Source organism: Ziziphus jujuba, chromosome 1 (assembly GCF_031755915.1).
Source record: "Ziziphus jujuba cultivar Dongzao chromosome 1, ASM3175591v1".
In the NCBI taxonomy this organism is placed as follows: domain Eukaryota; kingdom Viridiplantae; phylum Streptophyta; class Magnoliopsida; order Rosales; family Rhamnaceae; genus Ziziphus; species Ziziphus jujuba.
The window spans coordinates 13,565,752-13,574,315 of record NC_083379.1 but is presented as its reverse complement, the minus strand read 5'-3'; positions in this window follow the sequence as shown (position 1 = coordinate 13,574,315).

The window sequence follows — 8,564 nt, the reverse complement described above, 5'->3', positions numbered from 1 at the left end:
GATAACTATCTATAATTTTAATAGTATATATTAAATACTATCTAGAATGATACTTATTAATAATATATTAAAGTTAAATTTAAGTTTAAATTAAAAAAATTGATAATTATTTATAATTTTAATATTTAATGCTTAATATTAAATTATCTAATATGTAATATTTAATATAAAAGAAAAATGAAGATTTTCAGGAAAATTCTACAAGAATTCTTGAATTTAAGAGTTAAAAATAACAAGTACGTTCCTATTTAAAATAGAATAACAATTTAGAATAATGAAAGAGATAATATTGGATCTTTTTTTGGTAGATTCCGCAGTGAGGTTTTGGTAAATATGTTTCCAGTTATTTCTTTATCATTTCGTCTAAGAGAGAGAATTTTCCAAATTCTATAAAAAAATTTAGAATACATTTTTCTTGAATGTCATTCAACAAAACCTTGGAATATCTAGTGTGCCACCAATTAAAGGCATGATTTTATTACTCATGGATATACATATTTATATACAAGTTTGATTAAATATCGATTTTGTATAACTGATAAAAGTAGAGCTTTTGCTTGTAAAGTTTTGTATAATAAATTTTTTTTTTGAAAAATAACTTTTATTAAAAAACTAATACGTATTTGATTATAAATTAAAAAGTTACATTAAATGCTTATTGAATCTTCTATGTAAGTTTGAAAAAAAAAAAAAACAGTTTTTTTAAAAAAGATTGGATTTTTCTAAAATAGCTTAAAAAGCTAATTTTTTGTCAATAAGTACTTATTGATTCTTGCTAAACATCCTCATTTTTAGATAAAAAAAAAATTTTAGCCATCAAATAGAGTTTTTTAGCCAAAAAAAAAAGCCAAACGGACACTAATATCTACAAACTAAGATATTTTATATATAGTACAAATAATTGTAAATAGTAATAATCAATTGTAAAATGTAATAAAATTATATAAAACTTATGACCATCAATTTGAATTTGTAATTATGATCAGGTTCACTTTTATAATTTTGATTCAATCTCGATATTGATTACTATCATGTGCTGGTTTTATTTCCCTAACAAGAATGATAATATTATCAAATAATTATTTTACCCTTTGATTAATTATTATAATTATGTTATTATATTCTTGAATATAGAAAATGAATAAACTAAAATTAAAATGATAATTATTAAATTTAAAATTGAAATTGAAAAATTGATAATTATATATAAATATTCAATAGCAAATAGTAAATAATTTTATATCTAATATTTAATATAAAAGAGAATTAAAGATTTTTTAAAAAAATATGTCAATCCATGATTTTTACTAATCATAGATATACATGATTAATGATGACACAGTAAGATATTCTATGTACATGGTACAAATAATTGTAAATAAAAATAATAAATTATATAATATAATTAATATAATTGTTTTTTATAAGAATATTTTAAAATTATATAAAAGGAAATATTATAAGATTAAAAGAAAAAACAGTTTAGATAATGAAAAAGATTTAGAGGAATGCAATTATCTCATTTAAATCAAATTTTAAAATATAAATTTCAAGAATCAAAATATAAAAGAAAAAGATTGAATTTAAAAAAATTTAAATTTAAATTTAAAACCGTGTTTTATTTGGAGTCTCTCACTTTTCTAAATAGGGAGAGAAGCCAAAAAAGAAAAATAGTTTGGAAAAATAATGGAAAAAAACTAAAAAATACGAAGAAGGGAACAAGCTAAAAAGAATAGGTAAAAATAAAATAAAATAAAATAAAAAATAAAAAAGAAGGAAGAAGAAGAAGAAGAAATGAAAATTATAGAGGAAAAAAAAAATACTAACATAGGTATTAATGCTATAGATATTATGAATGAAAGTTTTCTAATACAATTTTATTTTGAAATTATTTGCTAATATTTTAAATGTGGTTGAACTTCATAAAAAATGAGTTATATGGTAAGTGCAAAGTTGATTGTGCAGTGAGTTATACAGTACCAAGAATCTTGTAAAAAGATAAAGAAACTCATCAATATTGTGCTTTAAAACTTAGAGTATGCTTCATATTTATTTGTTTTAAAAATATTAAATGATAATCTTATTTGTATATATTATTGTACGAATTTCGAAATATATATTTTTTGAAAAAATAATCTTTGTGTACATTGTGACTTTTTATATGAGATTAATGGTTATCTATAAATTAAAAAAATAAGAATATATAATAATCATACTCCAAATATATCATGTCAAAAGATTTATAAATTATATTTATAATTTTTAAAATATACATACATTTATATTTAAAACTCTATTTGTAGAATATTTGATCATAACAATTAACTTTTATATATGATTATCGAAATCATCTATTACATTTTACACTTCTCCTTGTATATTCCATAGGGTGAATGCTAATTTTGTAAAATGTGCAACATAGAAGGGGATCTTTTAAGATTTACATAACAATTTATCCTTTTATTTAAACTAAAGGGTTAAACCTATAATTATCCATATCCTTTGTCTATACTATAAATGCGAAAAGAAGCAGTTTTTTGGTCATTTTTTCCTATTCATTTTGGTTCAAAAACGGCACTCCTCCGTACGTTTTGCCAACCTTTTTTCCAGGTGTCAAGACAAAATTGCACATCCTCAGCATCATCTAAACCACTGGTTTTTCTGCAACTTGACAGCCTTTCTTGTACTTACAACTAATGCAAAAATGTGTTTCGGTAATTGATAATTTTTTGTATAGCTATATATATATATATATATATATATATATATTTATAATCTATAATTACATATAAAAATACAAATTTTCGGGCTCCCCTAAAATTACCAAAATACCCATCATTATTCACTGCTCTCTCTTTTTTGCTTGAGGTGTAATCTGTGAAAACGGACTCTCTCTCTCTCTCTCTCTCTCGATGTGTGCTTCTCTATGGAAATGAAGAAAATGACTAAACAATACTCACACACACACACACACACACACATACATACACACACACACACACACACACACACACACACACTCTTTCTTCACTCTCTCTCTTTTCTTGGGTGTTTTTGGGCCATATATGTAAAATAAATTTTTTATTTCTATAAAACTGTTTATGATTGGACTCTTCTTTATGCTTTGTCTTGAAAAAAGATAATTTTATCACTCTGTCCTTGTTAGTACATAGACATCCATGAGTACCATAAAAAAAAAGGGAAAAATTACTTGAAGTTATAATACCCAAAAAATAAAATGAAGAAACACAAATTTGGTGAAAATAGAAGAAAAAAAAGGTCTGTTAAAGAAAGAAAGAAAATATTGATAGTGTAACTATTGAAGGCCAGGGAAATAAAAAAATTAAAAAATAAAAGAAAATGGAAATATAAGGCAATAGAAAGAAACAAAATCGAAATATCAAGTTGAAGAAAAGAAAAAAAAATAAAAAATTGCTTAGGCTGAGCTACCGAAGGATAAATCGATGCTTCCTTCACAAAGGGTTAGAGAGAGACAAGGCAAATGTATCTATTCAATGAGTCAAGGAAACAAAGAAAAAAATAAAATAAAAAAAGTATGAAAAATGGGAAAAAAACAAATCAGTTTCTTACTGTTACTTGTGCGGGTGAGATTGAGAGCATTCTTTCATTTGGGAGACAAGTAGAGGCTTTTATGTGCATGTATTTCCTCCTTTTTTATTTTTCCAAAAAGGTGGAAAAAAAGGGCCAATTAGCTCCATCATATTTAAACGAAATCATACGGTGGTCCCACAGATATGGCTTCTACTCAAATGGATTTATATGCTGCCATGAAATTTTGGGATTGGATTTGTACTGTTATGGTTTTAATTTTAGATTTTTTTTTTTACTGCATTGCTTCGGTTGCTTTCGTTGCTTTTCTGGAACAGAGAAAAGAATTCTCTGAAATATGGTTTGTGTATATCTTTGGTTCTTTTTTGAAATTTTGATTTCCAATTTCCATTGCATTTGTGGCCTTTAGATTATCTTTGCTTGTATATTCGGCTTCTAAATTGATTTGTGCTCTATTTTTTTTTTAATGTTTTTTCTTTTTTCTTTTCCAATTTTATTTCCAATTATATTTTTGATGTTTTGGTTGTTTCTTTACAATCTACTTTCTTCTTTTTTTATATATTTTTTTTATTCTTTTGGGTTAGTCATAGACAGAGAAAGTAAGATTTGGTATTTGACCGAATTTGGGTTTTTTTTTTAATGTTTTCTATCACTTTCTTTTCTTTTTTCTTACGATTTTAGTTTTGTTTTGTTATTTTTTAATTTTATATTTAATGATCTAATTATTATTTTTTTCTTTCTGATGTTGATATTTGGTTGTTCCTATACATTTTTTTTTTTTTTTGGGGAACTATAGATAGAAAGTGAGTTAGAATCTTTAAAGAATTCTAAAAAAGATGACTAAAAGATCAAATAGAAAAAAAAAAAAAAGTTAAAAAATGTAGAGATTGTTTGCTGGTTTTGGACAAACAAAACCATACAAAAAATGAATAAATAAAAAACCAAGGAAGAGACATGTTTTGGATTTACTGGGGTTTGATAGTAGGTTTGGACTTGGACTTTCATATGCTCACAAATCAAGCTCTCCATCAACCTCTTCGTTTTTCTATTAATGGTTAATTATGCACATACTTATAACCCACACACCACCCCAACACCCCCCCCCCCTTTTTTTTTATTTTGCTAAAACAACCACCCAATTTTCTTTGATGGGTTATGTTGTATATTGAATATATAGTCAATAGGATAGCTTATATATATATATATATATACATATATAGAAAGATTGACCAAATAACATTACTATAGTGGTATAAATTTAAGGAGAGTCTGGATATACAAAATCACAAGAAACATGCAAACTTAGCATGCAAATGAATTTGGTGGTTGTATCTAACGCCATTTACAAAGCACGTGGTGTTGTTGATGGATTTGTAGAAACATATGGGAGTGTTAGCTAATGGCTATTAATTACTTCCAAGTTCCATCAAAATATCCAGCACGAAAAATTAATTATATTATTTGTTTGTTTGTTTGTTTTATTTTTGTTTTGTTGTTTTTTTCATTTAAATGAAATTTACATTTGATATTATATTTCTATTCAAATGTTAGGATTTGAATATTCCTCAATTACTGCATCCTACAAAGGAAATTGTTTGAGTGGGCTTTCCTTCTACAAGAGTGGATGCAAGGTATTTGTTTAGTTAAATATTAAAGTTTCATTTTAATTGTAATATGTTTATATTTCAAATGTTGATATAAATGTTAAGGATTTCAATATGGATGAAGTTCTTTTTTTTTTTCTTTTTTTTTTATGTTGTCAATTTTTATTGTATTCTAAATTCAGTTTGGTTAGAAAATATAATAATTTTTTGTCATTTTTATTGAATCATTTGTATGCTTATACGAGATTATATAAATTGTAAAACAAAACATAACTTGTTTTATGTAGTTAACATCTTTGTAGGCAAACAATCTATTAGTTATTTTGAAGTCTATCTTTGGTCTTATCCCTTGATAGTAAACTAATTATGAATTGTTTTTGAAGCCTATCTTTGGACTTATTCACTAAGAACTTTTTTTTTTGGTTATATGTAAGACATAATTGCACAACCCAATGATAAGCAGTAAAGTAGCACTAACTTCTGCACTATATTGGGTAAGGCAATTATTGTCAGATTATGCTTATACGAGATTATATAAATTGTAAAACAAAACATAACTTGTTTTATGTAGTTAACATCTTTGTAGGCAAACAATCTATTAGTTATTTTGAAGTCTATCTTTGGTCTTATCCCTTGATAGTAAACTAATTATGAATTGTTTTTGAAGCCTATCTTTGGACTTATTCACTAAGAACTGTTTTTTTTTTGTTATATGTAAGACATAATTGCACAACCCAATGATAAGCAGTAAAGTAGCACTAACTTCTGCACTATATTGGGTAAGGCAATTATTGTCAGATGATGCATGAATTTTGTAAAATCTTTTAAAACTTTTACCATGTGAATTTCTAATGTGTATGTTATATCTATATATTTTGTTATGGTAGTAAAATCATTTAGTGACAAACATAAAATAGAATATAGATTTTCTTGTCAATACTGAATATTAACTATATAACATTTTTATATTCCTTTTAGATTTTCATATGATATATTTAAGATAAGAATTAACAAGCCAAAAAAAGTTAATATCTAAAATATTAATTTTTATGATGAAATCAAATAAGCTTGTCATACAACAAAAAAATTGAAAAATTGTAGCGTCATTGAAGTTATGATGACCATCTTCATTCTTATATAAATATCATAATTATATTCACTTTAAATTGCATATATTCATAATTATATATATATATATATATATATATATATATATATATATATTATATGCATAATTATATATATATATATATATATATATATATATAATATTTATATATACAACAATCATTTTCATTAGCATGAAGATATTCTCTTTTAAGTTATTCCATATATTTTTTAGAATAATAATTATGATATAACTCAATAAAATTCAAAATTCAAAAATTTACAAATTAAAATTATATTTTACGTAAAAAAAAATTTATGTAACACTATTAAACTATGGTCCACATGCAATGCACGTGGCCAACACCTAGTAAAAGTATATAAGGGTTAATTGCAACTAACCTATAGTTTGTGGAAGTTACTTTTTTTTTTTTTTTTTTTTCAAATTTTAAGTGTTCCATTTTTAGATACTTATATTTCAATTTCTTACATTATTTTTTAGCAAATGATAGTTAATGGCTTAGAATACTAAAATGCTTTTTTTCCCCGAAAAATAAAAAATTTTACATTTTAACATTAAAATTAAAATATTTAATCCCTACAAATTATATTTTAAAATTGATTAAATATTGATGGAATTATCATTACTGTTAGCCTTAATATATGATAAAGTTAATTTTTGTTTTTTTCAGTGAAATATAAATTAGCTCGTCTAAATTCTTTTTTATTTTTTGATAAATTTAGTCTCAAAATACTTAAATTTAACTATAAATTTATTATTTCAAAAAATATATATAAATTTATTAATTAGCTAGTCTAATGCTTTAGAGGTTATTAAATAATTATGTCATTCCAATCCGTGTATCTTTTTATTTTGTACGAGCCGGACTTGGGCTAAGAAGTTACAGAACAAAGTTGGGCTCTTATGGGCCTTCCTTTTTAAAACATGAAGCAGGACCTGGACTTCGACAAAATTACCTGTGGGCTATAAAAGAAATTATTGCAATGAGAAATTGATTATTCAAAATACTATAAGTATAAAAGATGATGATTAATAAGGTTTTAACAAATAATTATAAATAGAATTAGCAAGTAAGCTAAATAAAATAAGTGCTCATTAAATAAGTTTCAAGTGCAAATTTACATATATGATTGACTATTAAGTATTTCCAAATGCATATATATATATATATACTTAGAAATTCTATATTTTCAATTAAATGTTTGTTTTTCAATTATTTTTCATTAAAGGTGTTTTGTTAAATTTATGATTTGACTGTTGGCAGTTTAATGATCAAAATATCTTTGTATGCATGGCCCTGTTTGGTTGGTACGTGTGTCAAAGTTTGTGGGAATATAATATTTTTCACAAAAGTACAGTTTTTAGAAACAGTAACTTTTTTTTTTTGGGGAGAAAAGTTTATCTACGAAGAATTGATTCTCAATATTTGAAAATTGTCAGGACCTTTTTAAAATTTCTTACTGGAATTTTAGATAAGTTCTGATTCTAGGAAAATCTTATCGGATCTTTCAATGGAAAATTCAACAAAATCTCCTCTAAGGCTTGGACTTATCACAAATTTTCTGCACTGAAAACACATTTTTATATACACTACCTTATTCCTTCCACATTACTACAATTTGTTTCCACAAATTTACAACACTCCAAAATAATAATAGGGAATTAATGCGGTATTTAATAAAATATGTTCAATCCAGTATACAGAGTATTCTACAAATAAATATGAAATTAATACAATGTTAGATAAAGAAGCAATGCGAGATGAAGAGGAAAAAAGGAAGAAATGCTTCTTGGACTTTCGGCAATGAACTGAGACGTCCGGCTCGCCCCGGACAATCAATGTCTCCCAATCCTTGTACCTAGGGGAATGGAATTTAAAAATATGAGATGCTAATCATCTCAGTGAGTGACCCTATATACTGTACAATTATAATAGTAACGACAATTATAGTACATTTGATTAATTAAGAATAAATAAGTAAATAAATAATAATTAATTGAAAATAATATTTTCTCTCAAAACTCTCACCATTCACTCCGTTGGAAAAGTTCCCCTTTTAAAATATTTTTGCAAAACCCGTTATTTGTATTCCCCGAAAACCAAGGAATCAATTAGTCAACTAAATATCAAATAAAATATAATAAATCAAGTATCTAAAATTTATAATGAAAATAAAATAGGAATAGAAATAAAAATAATTTCATAACAATTACTAAATGATTAATAAATGTCATAAACAAATAATACAAAAATATTAATG